Source organism: Mytilus galloprovincialis, chromosome 9 (assembly GCF_965363235.1).
Source record: "Mytilus galloprovincialis chromosome 9, xbMytGall1.hap1.1, whole genome shotgun sequence".
Lineage (NCBI taxonomy): Eukaryota > Metazoa > Mollusca > Bivalvia > Mytilida > Mytilidae > Mytilus > Mytilus galloprovincialis.
The window spans coordinates 65,196,358-65,213,741 of NC_134846.1; the positions used below are offsets into that span (position 1 = coordinate 65,196,358).

At 31.6% G+C, this 17,384-nt stretch overlaps 1 protein-coding gene across 6 annotated transcripts in view; it reads left to right on the plus strand.

Annotated features, from left to right (window-relative positions):
* The first annotated feature begins 6,538 nt into the window (after positions 1-6,538).
* LOC143045659 (uncharacterized) overlaps positions 6,539-17,384 on the plus strand; it is a 41,364-nt gene continuing 30,518 nt past the window's right edge. For 2 of the 6 annotated variants that reach the window (XM_076218312.1, XM_076218318.1), the window contains exon 1: positions 6,539-6,695. The gene's annotated coding sequence lies outside the window, so the exon portion shown is untranslated. Of the gene's footprint in view, positions 6,696-8,131; positions 8,173-11,534; positions 11,576-17,384 lie in introns of all 6 variants that reach the window. The other 4 variants (XM_076218315.1, XM_076218316.1, XM_076218314.1 and 1 more) reach the window with 4 other exon arrangements.

Genomic DNA, 17,384 nt, shown 5'->3' on the forward strand with positions numbered 1-17,384 from the left:
TTTTACTTTGAAGTTTCTTAAAATAAAATAGATCCTAAGTTTTTGATTGGCTGACAACAATCTCGGTCCTTCTGTAATTATCATTCATTACACAATGAAATGTAACATTCATGACACGAGCTCCCACAATAAAAGTGCACAGGTAAATTAAAGAAAAACTTTTCATGATCCCAGCTAAAAAATGTAATTAACAGTATTTAATGCTTCTTTTTGTAATTTTATAGGGTTGTGAAAGCGTTGACCGTGCGCACATTTTTAGAATGAAGCGCAAAAAAAATGTACTTCGATCACTTGACGCTTTTACACCCCAGTGAATTTACAAAAAGAAGCATTCAATTCTAAAATGAAGGTTAATCTCGGAATGACGCGCGATTGCAGTTAGCCAATCAAAGTAACGTATTATAAGAAAACATACATCTAATGTAATCATTATATAAGTAGGTTATTGATTTAGACCCACATTTGCGTTAAGTTAAGTTTTTCTGTGCTTATGTCAGTGTCTTTATTTGTAGTTAGCGGTATGATTACATGATAAATAAGAATGAATGCTTTTTGTGATTTCATTGGGTAGTTGCCCGAACGACATTTTGAATGAGCAAACCGGCGAACAACGCTTTTACAACCTATATAATTTCATAAGGAAGCATCAAATCTCTACAATGACATGTGTATGCTACAACCATGACATTATCAAAGTACGAACAAACAAAAAAACAATTTATTAACCAATCAGGTCGCCCAAAATGAGCAGAATAATTTTATGCCTTTTATGATAATTTTCAAACGTGATATAAAGGTAAAAAAAATATATAAAATATATAAAATATATGAATATATAAATTCTACAAATTATATAAAATATATAAATTATATAAAATAAAATAAATGATATTATAAAAAAATTGTAATTATCAAAATATATATGACCCATTGGTTTGTTATCATAGTACGAGTTGTAGCAAGGATTTGTATAGTACTATACAAATCCTTGGTTGTAGCAATTAATTATTTGTTTGTTGATAAACCTATGCATTGTTGTGAATTTGTCGTGAGAAGCACGTGCTGCCATGTATATTGAATTTTATTGAGAAATACAATTTGACATTAAACCATAAGTCATATAAAACCTCAAATTAAAAAAAAATTAAGCATATTTATAATAATTACATTAGATGTATGTTTCATTACAATACGTTATTCTGATTGGCTAACTGCACATCATGTGTTATTCCTTAAGCAGTTGTATCACTCAATAAAACTTCTCATTCATGATGACACGAGGTCCCACAATAAAGTGCACAGGTAAATAAAATAAAAACTTGATAAAAGGCGTGTTTTCGTGATCCTATAGGTAAAAATGTAATTATAAGTATTGAATGCTTTTTTTTTGTAACTTTATAGGGTTGTAAAAGCGTTGACCGTGCGCACATTTTAAGTATGAAGCGCCTCTGCGCTTCATACAAAATGTACTTCGGTCAACGCTTTTACACCCCAATAAATTTACAAAAAAGAGCATTCAATTCTTAAATAAAATGGATAGTTTTCATTATTAAACTCATATAGATATAGGAAGATGTGGTATGAGTGCCAATGAGACAACTCTCCATCCAAATAACAATTTATAAAAGTAAACCATTATAGGTCAAGGTACGGCCTTCAACACGGAACCTTGGCTCACACTGAACAACAAGCTATAAAGGGCCCCAAAAATTACTAGTGTAAAACCATTCAAACGGGAATACCAACAGTCTAATCTATAAAAAACGAGAAACGAGAAACACGTATAAATTACATAAACAAACGACAACTCCTGACTTAAGACCGCTGCAAACATTTGCATCGGTATTAAACGTTTTAATGGTACCAAACCTTCTCCCAGTTCTGAAACAATAGTATAACATCACAACATAGAAAAACACACGATAAAATATCAATTAACACAATATGAACACATACTTTTTTCTGAAGAAAATTCTTTAATTTGTCCACATTCAGATGAAGTTTACTTTTTTTAATTGCTTGCTTCCAGGAAGCAATTCGCCGACATATTTTCCGTATGCAAAGTGATATTAGCGTGAACCTTCTCGTTAAAACCGGTGATCGCGTTTACGCATGGATCTGTCACTGAAATAAACTATAATCTGATTGTACATGTATGTTAAACACGTGCTCAATATCCATGCTTTTTTGTTGATTGTTTACATCCGGGTGACAATCGTTAAACTTCGGTTTCAAAGCACCAACTTTAATTACCTGCCATTTTTTCACAACAACACTGACCGATTGAAAAAAAAGTTGACGATTATACGAAATTTATGCGAAAAAAATTATAAAATCGTGCACAGAAGAGTAAGTTTATGATATATGTTGTATGCATTGGTTCAAGAATTGGATTAACATTATTTTTCACCGGTCACTCGTTTCATATGACTTTAAAATGCCTTGCGATTGCTTTTAGCCAATCAAAGTTACGGACTCTTATGAAACATACATACATGTAAAGTAATTATACATTACATTATTTTCATATGAATTATACATTACATTATTTTCATATGAATTATACATTACATTATTTTCATATGAATTATACATTACCTGTACGATGTCATCATATAAGTTAAGTATTACTTGTACACATATGATTGTACAAGTAATTACTTGTACAATTTCTGTTGAGAAAAAGATTATAACAATTACAACTCACTATCTTTGAATTATATTTGTTCCTCCCGTCTGTTTTTAACTGTTTTATTCAAAAACTCATTTCTTTGTGTTTGTTATTTGTTTTAGCTTTTTGCTCCTGGTGCAAAGTAATAAAGTAGTTAAAAGGAACAATAATATAAAACCCTTCTACCATTTATTTTCAAACATAAATCATGTTAAAAAGTTGCATACTGTATACATGTATGATATCATATATTGGAAAATCAAGCAAAAGTCAATCATTATAAATCAAATAAACCAATTTTGTGCACAGGCCATGACATCTGTAATTCCATCTTTTGGATTTACATCTGCCTTGATTACAGCTGCAGTGACTATGACCTTGACCATCACTTAGAGAAAGCAATTGCAACTTTCGCGTGTGAATACTGATTCGTTGGCATCTCAAAATTTCATTTTTTCATCATGAAATTTCCTTTACTACACTGTTTTCTATTTCATTTCATTTATGCGGCATAATGCCTATTAAACTACATAGCTTAGCTCACATATTTTTAGAATAAAAAGTTCTCACATGTTAAAAATGTATACCTTTTGACTTTGTATTAAATAATTGTTTAAAGGGAAAAGATTTGTTGTGAACATCAAATAGGTCAAGAAAAAATACTTTTGTAATGATTTGTACCTGAAGTTATTATCTTTTTTCAATAACAATTACATAAGGAATTACTTGTACAATTGTATTTGTTCAAGTTATTTTACTTGTTTGATGGCATCATACAAGTAATTTCTTGAACAAAATGTTTGTATGTTTGTACGAGTAATAACTTGTACAAAATAAAAACATGTACACAACATATAAAAAAATTCAATTCTATGACAATGTAGGGTGAAAGAGCGTTGAACGAAGAACTTATATATCCGCGCTTCATATTAGAAATGTGCGCACGATCAGTGCTTTTCCATCATATAAAAGTATATAAAAAAGCATTAATTCTTATGAGCACATGTTTATTTTATTGCAAGACAACAAAACATGCAAATTCATAACCCATTCCTTTATAAAAGTAACATTATCGGAGTTATCTCCCCCTACATGACAAAGTTGAAACAAATTTAATCATTTATTTACATTGTTAAAAACAATTGTATCCAATACCAATCCAGTTATAGCATATCTGATATCGCTATGCTTATAGTAGTAGGCTCAGTGCTTTTAAAGACGAGAATGAAAAATTATCTTACAGGTGGTAATTAATTTCTTATTAAATTTCATTTTATCATACATCTAGTTTGAGCCTTGTGAATAAAGATCAATAAATCATGTTAAAAGGCTACATGTACTTCATGACTTCATAAATTGTACTGTCATTTCTAAATTGACAAAACACATTTTTTTTCATGAGAGGGGCTGGCAGATTTTTAAAATGCATATATGGTACCATTATCTTGGAATTAAATACTTTTATCTAATCACCCATTAAAATTAATATACAAAATATTTTTGGCTTGTTCCGCTAGTCAAATTTACAAGATGTAGTACACAATAGTATTGTCACTTAAAAATGAGAGAGAGAAACTTGATTGCCAAAAAAAAAAAAAACGTTAAAAAATCGTATGGAAGATGGCGAACATTTTGTACGAGCAGAAAGTAAACTTCACGATATGGTGCTGGGGTCAGAGTCACGGCATAAAGTAAACGAAGAGATTCAAATTTCAGAATAAAATAGTTTTGTAGGTAATAGATCGCCAGATAGATCAATGGATCATGTAACGCAACGTTGTACTTTATAGAATACTCGATATGTAAATGATGTATCTAACAGTTTTATTAAGTTAGCTCCTTTACGTGGTAACTGTTTATAATATTCTTTCGTCTAAGGGTACTTGGGCTGGTACCGGGGGCTTGTATAAAAATTTGGTTTAATAGATCAGGTTTCATTTCTTGTGTTTTAATCAGTTGCTACGTATGCTTACCCCGGGGAGTATATACATTTAAGTGTTGGGCGTGGTTATATTTTGGGACGTAATTCTTTTTAGTAGAGGCTATAAAGTGCACTGTTCGAATCATTCACCTCATCATTTACACACGTCATATCACAATAAAATGTGTTTTCAACACAACAGACACATATTTATAAGTGATCAATACATTTTTGCATTTAAATCACTTCCCCAGTTAACAAGATTATACACTATAACAACTGACCTAAATATATTCTAAACGTGTTACTTCATGACATACACAATACACGTATGGGTTATGCACACGTACAAATATAGCAGCGACAAGTTACAAGGTACTATTATAAAATTTACATGGTTTATCGCCTGTTTTGATTGTTAGGCAGCAACCATTTGATTTTCTGGGGGGGGCTATGGTTTTTTTTTCTGTACAAACTTTTTTTTTCGCCTGCTGCGAAATACAATCTATTTTTTTCACGACAAGTCGAAAACAATTTTTTTCTTTCAATTTTAACATTACATATAGTGGCAGCTGAGGGTGAAACAAACAATTTTTTTTCTCAGAATCAAAAACAAATTATTTTTTTCTCCAAAAACTGGAAACAAACTTTTTTTTCCAAAAAAAACCATAGCCCCCCCCAGAAAATCAAATGGTTGCTGCCTTAAAGTAGGTCCAATTTGTATATGATTTGATGATTTAGCTAACAAGATCGATATCTTATGTAAAATGTTAACGATCCCTCGGCTGCCTCTTACTGATGACTCATCATGTAGATAAATGTATTCCGACTTTTCAGTGATATTTTTTCTATCTCTGACATATTATTATTATTATTATATTATACATATATCTACGTGTTTTATTAGTCGAATATCTGGTCTCTATCGTAAAATTAACTTATACCTATTACACCCTACGTTATCATATTAGTATGACTGTGTACATGGAGACTTTTTGAGGTTGATTGGTTTATTATTGAATCGTAATTTTGATTGACTACATGGGATCGACAGAATATAAAATGACTCATTTGAATGTTGTTTTTTGGAGAGTTCAGTTGTAACTGTTACAACTCGGATGCACTAACTATGATATTGACGTCTTTAAATTCCGGGTCTGATCTATTTATCAATGAATCGTGTCACGATAGACTAACTTTGACATTCGCAGATTCGGATTTACTGTCGGCTGCTCTACCATTAATATAAATTAAGACATGCAATGAGACCAATGAGAGTTATATTGATTTATGCATATATAATACATTTTAATTTTAAAAAAATGTTTAATTGTTATGTCGCGATTGTTATAAACGTTACAGTACGGTACTCTTGGATAGAACATTGTAGTAAAGTGGTAGCATTGAATAAACCGACGATAATGAAAAATATTTGCATTGATAAAATGACCTCGACCTTTAAACTGCTGTGCATTAATTAATCTTTCAAACCAGATACACACGAATGTTTTGAACCTTGGGTAAACATCAGTGTGGTGGTAAGTTTGGGGTGGTAGACATGTCCCTTTTTTGCCGAGATAGTAAATAATTTTAACACTACAATCAGACAAAGTATTACATATGAAGAGAGTACATTTAAAAAAAAAGGGGGGGGTATTTATCATTTCGAAACCTCCTTTCATTAGAAATTCGTAAATGGCTGTTATTCAAAATTAAAATATTCTTTACTCCAAGATTTTGTATAAACTCGACCCTGCTCAAATCGCATAAATAAATTGATTTTGTAAGCCCATGTATCACTATATATATATGTGCTGTATGGTCAACATGTTGTGGAACAGGTATGCCAATAAAGGCTCGGTCCCCCTTTTCTACATTATGTAAACTGCTTCGACAACCTTCGAGTACTGAGTACTGAGGAGGTAGAGTTGGACACTCCTTGAGCACTCGCACGTCACTGGATTCCATTGGTTGAGCAACAGATTTGCATATTGAATTTAGCGCATGCGCTTACTTATCAAATTGTAGCCATTTTGGACCTTTGAATCCGACCAGATCAACCAACCTGCAAAATGACAAAAGAAGATAAGCTATATTGACATGGTGAGTTAATATTTTTTAACTATTATGATATTCATTTCAAAAGCGTCAATTATTGTGCGATCGTCTGCTGACATTTTCGTCGTTTTCATTGTTTACACCAACGACGTCGATAACATTACATCCCGACGATCGCCGACGCTGAAATTTGACGGTAGAAACGACAGAATACTTACAATTACATGGAAATGCATGATAAATGAAGGATATTTAACCAACCGATTCCACAAAAGAACAGCCATGTTGTTTTGATAACGAGCTTGTATGTTGTGAGTCGACCCCTTGTAAGCAGACCACGTGACCGTTGACGAACTTACACGGGCTACATGCAGGTTAAAAAATGATTAATAATATGAAATTAGAAAAAGAAATATGTCCATTTTAGACGCAATACAGACCTTTTTTTAGGAGATTTGTAAAAAAAATTCTTGTTATAAACCGGAGATTGCTGTAAAATCTATAATTGATAGAAATATAATAAACAATTATTTTGGATATTTTAATCACTAAACCATGAATTAAGATAGCTAGAAATTTTTTTAATTATTAATGGCCAAAATAATGCATATTTAATATTGAGGATGGAAAAATAGAATTTGAAAGTTGTCCCAATTTTAGTGAAATTTATGAAAATGAGACTTCGTACGTCATTTTAAGTCTGTAGAAAAATTTAATTCCAGGGAAAAGGTTCTCATTTGTTGATACAAATGTAGTTCCTATTTTTTCATTTTGGAAGATATGTCTAATTTGATGAATATGTAATCAACTAGGAAAATTGTGATCATTATTTTTTGAAACCATTGCAGTGGGGTAGCAGTCAGTGTTCTCATTCCAAGAAAATAATACTAAATCTTCAATTCCTCAAAAAATGTGTCTGTTTCCCCATCACAATATTATTATTATAGTTTCAAAACAACATACATTTGAGATAGATGGATCCTCATTTTTGTTTACACACTTTATGATCTTGCCTCAGTGTGATACAAATGTATTTTCATCTCAGACTATTTGAACTTCAAGCAAATAATGAAAGGTGTCTCAAATGTTACCAAAAGTACAAAGATGACATTTTATTTATAATTTCTATCAATGTAATACAACTCCCTGGGACCTATTGGGAGGCCATATCAGGCCATATCATTTCTGGTTCAATATTACATAGAATATTTTTTTCGTGCGTATCAACGACTTCCAAATGATATTCAAAATTCAATTAAACATTCAATGGTCTTGGAAAATTGAAGTAGATTAAAATCATCCTTGTAATTTTCCTGAATTTTTAGATTTCTCCCTTTTTTAAATGGATTTTACTAGTGATTACCAATATTTGGTTGATTTATTGATTGAATGAAAGGCATACATCCTTTTACCTGCAAGGGAGAAGAAATGAAATCTTTTTTTAAGTATAAAAGACATTTATACATCATTTTACTTTACAGTGAGCTTAGGGAAGGCAAATACCCTAACAATAATATGTAAGGTAAGTATTAATTAGTGGATTGTTGCTGGTTTGCTAAATAGACCCAAAAAATGTAATGTATATATATATATATATATAGAACAGTGAGATAATAATTCAGCCAGAATGGTTTAATTTTGATAAAATAAGCTAAGAAACATCGCTGATGAATTATTTACTTGCAAGTGAATAATTCAACATCATTAAATCTGTATTCATGTGACCTTAAATCTAACCCCTTAGCTAGAGATGGGTTACCCATGAATTAGGCTTGTTCTGTAATTAAAAGAAAAGAATGCCAAAATTGAAAGTGAAACAAGAGCAAACCATTTTATTGACAAATTCAATCCATTAAAACTGGTTCTTATACAGGTAATTTAAAATGATGATTAACCTTAAAAAATCCAATGGCACAAGTTAGTTATCTATTTATATCTTAACTTTATGTTTATATCAGGTTATGACAGTCTGTAGTCTTCGGAGGACATCTTGATGGTAAATCAGACTATTCTATATAAAAATAGATGTGGTATAATTGCCAACGAGACAACTCTCCACAAGAGGATTTCAACAGTGAGCAAAGCCCAAACCACATAGTCAGCTATATAAGGCCCCGAAATGAGTAGTCTGATAACACTATAAATGTGAAAATTTGCATTTTAAATTGTTAATTTTAGACTTTTATAATTAAGGACATTAAGATATACATTTTAGTATGTTTGTTACTAATCAAATATGAGAATTTGAGTCAAATCGGTGAACATGAATTTGACAGCTAATGCCCCTTTAAGATATGTTTAAGTTTTTATTGTTAACACCCCTATCCAAATGTAATAATATAATAACACAAGAAAAATTAATTGTTCATTTATATTGCATATTGATTTAAAAAACAACTATAATCAACAAATCAGAAAATTCTTTCTAGTTATTTAAATTTTCTTTATAAATCTACAATTATTTTATTGTTGATACCTCACGTGCACACTACTCTCAGATGGACTTTCCAGGAAATTTCTAAATAGAGTACACTTTTTGTTGCCATGAAAACCGTGCTTGAGAAACAAAGAAATTGTTATTTGGATGGAGAGTTGTCTCATTGGCACTCATACCGTGTCATACCACATCTACATATAGACATTAATAGGATTCAATTTGTCAAATTCAGTTTTAACTTTATATGGTAGCTTTGATGATGTTGCAAAGAAGTTAAAATATATCATGGGTAGCAGTGACCTATATAGTTGTTAATTTCTAAGAAATTTGGTCTCTGTTGGAGACTTATGTATAGTTGTTAATTTCTAAGAAATTTGGTTCTCTGTTGGAAATTTGGTCTCTGTTAGAGACTTATCTCCTTGGCAATCATACCAGCTTATTATTTTGATGAATGTAAGAGAAATGTTTTTTTTTAAAAGCCCCTAAGACTTTTTACAGAATTGAGAATGAATTGATATATTTCAAAGTTCAATTGGGTAAGGTATATGTTTGTCTTTGAAGGAGACCGAACAAATGAAAAATTTTGTACATACTTGTATAAATTTTTACCATGGTTAATCTATACTGAATATTTGTAGCGCTTGACTACTTGATACCCAGTCTAACAAAACCGATATAAGCCCATTATAAACTGGTCTTAAACCTTTACCAGAAATTGCCCTGCCTTCTAGTTAAGCACTTCCTAACATTTAATAAATGCTAATTTGAAGTCAGGCAAGCTTTTTGAAAAGCTTATACAATGTACTTGTAATAATATATTTGAAAAGCAAATTCTGACAGACCATGGCCAATTCTAATTAAATTAGTGTAGGTGCATTCTCAAGTCAATGAAAGGGGACAGTAAGTTAGGATGTTCAAACATGGAGTACTGTGATTATTGTTGGTATTATTTTTGTATCAATATTTTAAGTACAAATCAAGTACTGGGAAAGTACATAAATAAATTAATATTACAATAATTCTAAAGTAAGGAAATAGTACTAAATAGTAAAAGTAAATTTCCAGTACTACAGACTTTAAGCACAGAAATAGTACCAATACTGTGCACCTTAAGCAACTGCCCTTGCTTAGTCTATTGACACTGAAACTTTTGCTAAGGGATTTATATGTAATTTAGTAAAAAATGTGATTAGGTCAGTGTAAGGGGAACCCATTTAGTTAATTTTTATGTTTGCATAATTTCTATTTGGGTGCAAAAACAGATTAAGTAAGATTTTAAAGAGGTTGTGGTTTGGTATGATTGTCAACTGTCCATCAAAGCTAAAATATGAGAATCAAGGCTTCTAAAACAGTCATATAATCCGGACAATTTAAAAATGTCCGTACATTGTCCATTTGAGAGAAGCATGAACATCTACAATTTTTTTCAAGGCTTTCTAAATAAGAGACGGTCATTTTAACATAATTCACTAATCAATTTTGAAGTTTATGCGATCTTTTTTATGTACAAAAAATGTATACATTAATACCAAATATAAGGAAAAGAGGATACACAAACATGGTGATAGATGTGAAAAATTCCCAACAAACCTGTTTCAGACCATAATAGAAGAAAATACCTGTTTCAGGCCATAATAGAAGAAAATACCTGTTTCAGGCCATAATAGAAGAAAATACCTGTTACAGGTCATAAAAGAAGAAATACCTGTTCTAGGCACTTGGTATCAATAACAGGAAAATACAATTGTAACACATCAGCCATTAGGATTGTATTTATACAGGCTCTTTTAAGCTTTAATAGACACAGAGACCATGGAAGTATTATATTCAATATAATACTTCCAAGCGTACTTCCAAGCGTACTTCCAAGCGGAGACATATACATTTGTACATTCAGCAGAAGACAAGTCATGATTTATAGGTGATGGGATCAACATGAATTTGGATTCTCAATTTCCTCCCTTATCTTTGACAATGCAGTACTTTAATAGCAAATTATGCAATCAACTTTATATGAAACTACAAGGTCAAGGAAATCTAAAGAAAACAACCGGCCAGAAATAAGAATTACTAATTATAATCAGAATTTATTGTAACGGATAGTTCTGCACTTCACTATTTATATATATTTGTTTCCCAGAAACCAACATAGATTTTCAACTTGTTATCTGTAATATTAAAGGACAAGGATACTAAAATAAACATCAGACAAAAGTACAACAGCTCTTTTCTGATTACACAAAAGAAGTATGACGATCAAAATATACAGAAATATTCATAAACATGCAATCCAAGAAATGAACGAACCGGTTCAATGTTCAATTTTTGCATTGGATAGGCATTAGGCTTCTACTTTATATACTGGTTGCAATCAACTAGACGAATAAAGTTTTTAAGTGAGACCAATTTATTTAAATGGGCCTAAGATTATTTTTTTAAATTGTCAGGTTACAGACCAATTGGCAAAAAGTCTGAACTCAGTACCCAGGTATGTGTTATGGAAAAACAAACTTCAGAATTCATCATAGCATCAAACTTCCCAATGCATTAAAGCATTTGCAAGAAAGAATAACACACATTCTTTCTTTGCTCATTGTTGAAGGGTGTATGGTGACCTATAGAAAATTTCTGTGTTATTTTGGCCTCTTGTGGAGAGTTGTCTCATTGGCAATCATACCACATCTTCTTTTTTTATATTTATCACTTCCTTAAAAATCTATTTTCCCAGGTAGATACACAAATATGTAAAATCTCTAATTTGGCATTAAAATTGGAAAGATCATATTATAGGAAACACGGCGCGGGACGTTTGCGCTTTTTCATAGGACATTTGCGCTTTTAATTTTGGACACTTGCGCTTCAAATCATAGGACATTTGCGCTTTTTAAAAATGTACATTTGTGCTTTTTACATAGGACATTTGCGCTTTTGCAATATTTGTTTTTATGACTTCCTTCCTCTTTTATACTGGCTTGGGACCGACAAGTCATATTTTTTTAAATGTTTAAAAGTTTATATACAGCTAAAAGTTAACATTTTAAAACACATAAAACACGAACAGTCATCACAGTTCATGTTTCGCTTAATATCTGAAGCCTAAAGAGTCAAAATAAGTAGCTCTTGTTATCTATTCTGACTGGTATTTTGTCCACATTTCAAATACAAAAATCAAGTTTTTCTTTCTCAGTTCTTGACTGGAATGCCTGATCATCAATATAATGAATCTAAATGTAATTCACTGAGTGTTGTTCAATGATACTCTTCAACAAGATAAACATAGCAGGATGAGTCAAGTAAATCGTGATTCAATTGTCACATAATTTTTGCAGATAGTCTGCAAATTTGGAACATCCAAGTTCACTTATACAAAGGTAAAAAGCGCAAATGTCCAATCAATTTAATACAGGTGAATCAAAACATAAAGCGCAAATGTCCATAGTATTTGAAGCGCAAATGTCCTATCGTTTTACAGGTAAAAAAGCGCAAACGTCCTGTGCCCAGGAAACATGTGTACTAAGTTTCAAGTTGATTGGACTTCAACTTTATCACAAACTACCTCAACCAAAAACGTTAACCTGAAGCGAGACGGGACGAACTGATGGACGTACACACAGACAAGTAAACATACGGGCATACGAAATCATCCTTCCCCAACAAATTATATGAATGGTTGGTGTCTTATATAATTAGTTTCCAGGATAACATAAAAGTTTTGTTGCTGGCCCTTTATAGTCTCGACTGACATTGCAAATAAAATAGCATGCTTCAATGTATATAACTCCATGACATACCTTCAAAGTTGTAACATATATTTGAACAGTTATTGAATTTGAAAAAGGTTTCAATATTCTAGCCTTTGATACAAAATGTGAAAATAGTTAGTGTCTGAAACTTGCACAAAAACTCCTCAACGCTATTTACAATATTTCTGCCAGTGAATCCGTACACATCAAAATACTTTTTATCACATAATTATCAGAATCAATTGGAATTGTGAGCAAGCTGATGTCGCACTGTAAGGAACCTTTATTCTAATATGGATGAAATAATGACCAATAATGATAGAAAACGCATGCAACCAAATGCATACGATAATAGACTTTAGACATGATACGCTCTTAGCGCTACTTTATAATCTCGACACAGGGCGGTTAAGATGCAACTGATGTTTGGTATACGCTTCAATGATCTCCAATATTGGACAGCAACCCTGTTTTCTCAATGACAGCAATAAACAATATACTCAGACAATAATCATTTAGAGTTACACATTCAAGACATAAACCGTCTGCAGGAAATGTTAAGACGGGGAAAGTATCGAACATAGTTTTTGGATTACACTATGTACATCTCCGTGAACTTTTGTGCATTATTGTATTTGTAATAATGTAATGCATCTGTTGAGTTAATTTGAATATTGATTCTCAGTCTGTTTCGCGTTGGAAATGCCATGCGATGTACATGCTCTGACAGTAATAGGTACGGTAATAAATGTCTCATAATATATTGATCACGAGTTCTTTTTTTTAATTTCTTTTCAATATAACCGACAAAAAACATTGTAAGATTTAATGTCTATTACAGAGTTGAAATAATATATTTGTTATATCCTAAGATCTATTGAGGTAAAGAAAACGGGACTTTGTATTGTAAATAATGTAAAAACTGATATTATGTATGTAAATAACTTGACGTTGGAGAGAATTTTCAATGGCCAATCGCCTGGTTTACCTTGCTGGTATACACAAAATTCAGATAACATTAAAATTTATATTTCACAAATAAACGATTAACAAGTTTATATATTATATACTGCTTGGCATATATAAATACGAGAGAAACGTCAGAAAAATTACAGATTTAAAATGATCCAAGTGGGTCATGACCTCGTTTACGTTTATTTTTAGAATGCAATATCGCCATTCGTCGACATGTTCAATGACCTAAAATGGAAACTATATCAACGGTTAAAGCAGAATACAGCCAAAACTCGAAACTGGTTTAAAAAAGAATTGTGTACTGAATAATCTTATGAACATATATGTATCGTACACAATTATTTAAATTTTAATTTTGTTAAAGGTTTAAATTTCCGACATTCATTTTAAGTGCGTTACGTATATATATATATATACTAATTATATATTCACGTGAACAAATTGTCCAGTAAAAAAGTCGTTGATCATTTTGAAATTTTCAAAAAAAGGCTTTCTCTAAATTCCCTGAACTTTTGGTCACTCTTCCTTTTTGAGATTTTCCCTGCATTTTGTTGTCTAAAATGTCAATGCGGTCCGCATGCGCAGACAAATAAACCAATATTAGAATATCTGAAGCAACTAACTGACTTGGAAATCTAATTAAAAAAAAAAGAGAAAAATAAGAATAAGGCTTTTTATTTTGGGTATGTTGTCAGTTAAGTACCACGAACCCCCCCCCCCCCCCCCCCCCCCAAAAAAAAACCCGACTTTTCTAAAATATCGCATTCCGCAGCGTCGTATTTTATAATGAAACCTGAAATGATAAATTTTGCAATGTAAGCAAATATCTCCAACCTCTCTCGCTTATATGAGACCATATGTTAGATAAATAATTTTAAGCATAAATCGGAAACAAAATACAAGTTTTTTTCAAGTTTTTATTAAATACGATTAAACAAAAAAGAAATGTCAAATAAATTGGATATTAGATGTATGGGACAAATGAGATAAATAATGAAGGCATATATATATATTTTTACAATTTGTTTAATTTGCTCTGAAACCGTTGACAAATCAAACATAAGACATTTACATGTCTTGTATGGTCAGCACACAAACAAAAAGTTAATTTATGCACGCGGTTTTAGTGTGTACATTTTTGTACGTTGATAACTGAGTCTGAATTTTATTATTGCAGTTACAAATCGTCATGTATATCTCTGTTGTTAAAATAAATCAGTTGGTAAATATCTTCTGTTATTTTACCATTATTATTTATTTTCATTCATCCCGTTGGAAGCCCCAATGAAAAATCTTATTTCTCTTTGTGTATTTTATAGGTGTGCTAATATTAGCGGGGAAATCAATATTGCTCTGTATCACGTGACACGCGTATCTTTCTGAAGATTGACGAACAATTACTTAATAAATGACAATAAAATATCTTTTTCAACATGTTTTGTTTCAATTTTTCTCACAAAAAAATTTTTGGTAGTCGTACGAACACTTCTGATTAGTCACGTTTGATGAAGCTTCTTATGAACTTTTGAAGATTCATAAAAAAATATTATGCAGTTTCAAGAGTTACGACCCCTACGCCACGTTGAACATTTGACAGACGAGGAAATCATGCACCGGACATCCCTTTGTATAATTTACTTGCGTAGAATGTCTGACATTGTGCGTGTCGCGGAGTCCAATCATGAAATACATTCGGAAAATGACAACCTAGGCAAATCGTTTAGTGGACAATCTAGCACAAGTGTTCGATTTGATCAAAGCTAAGTTCTACCGAGAGAAAAAAACTATTAAAAGAAAATGTGATTGTTTTTCAAAAACAAGACATTTATTAGTGTAAAATCCAAACAACCGGATTTTATTAAATGTAAAACAATCGGATTGTTTTAAACATGTTAAATGTATACACGATAGTTCACAAATACAAAAACAATACAAATAAACTTTTGTTTGGTTATTTTCGAACGGGAAACAAATATGAAAATAGATGATTAATCCGGAATAATTACCCCCCCCCCCCTTTTTCTCTCCGAATAGGCCCTATATTTATTTTGTTTAAAGAGCTGCTTGTGATTGGGGCGTGTATGGAATCGCGGCTCTGAGGCAGTAACATGCATACGCCACGTCTTTTACATAAAACGGTTTTATGTTTTCAAAGATGCAAATTCCGTTCACCCCAGCAAACCGGGTAGCTCAAAATACGATGTGACCGGGATCGGCGATATAAAAAAAATCAGATCTTTTGACGCCAACTGTAGAAAAAACTAGTTTTATGCTGGTGTCTGACACTAGTGAGCTATCCTACTCTCTTAGAATAGATAAAACTAAGAAGAAAGCATCATCAGTAAAATAAGTTTTGACCTTTTAGAAAAATATCAAGTCCGTGTGTCAAAATATTTTATACAATTAGGGTATAAACTAGTATATTGGATGGCAGTTTTGTTTTTTTATTTAAGGGTAAAACATACATGGGTTATTAAACGACATATTTCTGAATTTCAGTACCATTAGTTTCTTGTGAAAAATTATTAAGGAAATATTCTCAATCAGAAAAAAAAAACATTCGTGCAAAATGAAATAAACTTGATCTCAAGCAATAACAAGCGAGACGTGCCTACGTAACAACATGCGGTAAATGACTTTTCAATTTGATGTGACAGTGTCTGTCCTACTGTCCGGGTTTATTGCGGTGACTATACGGAGTACGCGGCGCTGAGTATTTTATCATTGTGGAAAGGGAGACAACTCGTGCTTTTTGTCGAGCCTTCGACTTTAGTCGAAAAAGCGAGACTAAGCGATCCTACATTCCGTCGGCGTCGGCGTCGTCGGCGGCGTCAACAAATATTCACTCTGTGGTTAAAGTTTTTGAAAATTTAATAACTTTCTTAAACTGTACTGGATTTCTACCAAACTTTGACAGAAGCTTGTTTATGATCATAAGATAGTATCCAGAAGTAAATTTTGTAAAAATAAAATTCCATTTTTTCCATATTTTACTATAAATGGACTTAGTTTTTTCTGCGGGGAAACAGAACATTCACTCTGTGGTTAAAGTTTTTAGAATTTTAATAACTTTCTCCAACTATCCTGGGTTTGTACCAAACTTGGACAGAAGCTTGTTTATGATCATAAGATGATATCCAGAAGTAAATTTTGTAAAAACAAAATTTCATTTTTTCTGTATTTTACTTATAAATGGACTTAGTTTTTCTGCGGGGAACCATTACATTCACTCTGTGGTTAAAGTTTTTAGAATTTTAATAACTTTCTTAAACTATCCTGGGTTTGTACCAAACTTGGACAGAAGCTTGTTTATGATCATAAGATAGTATCCAGAAGTAAATTTTGTAAATAAATAAATCCATTTTTTCCATATTTTACTTTTAAATGGACTTAGTTTTTCTGCAGGGAACCATTACATTCACTCTGTGGTTAAAGTTTTTAAAATTTTAATAACCTTCTTAAACTATCCTGGGTTTGTACCAAACTTGGACAAAAGCTTATTTATGATCATAAGATTGTATCCAGAAGTAAAGTTTGTAAAAAGATTACTCCGTTTTTTCTGTAATTTACTTTTAAATG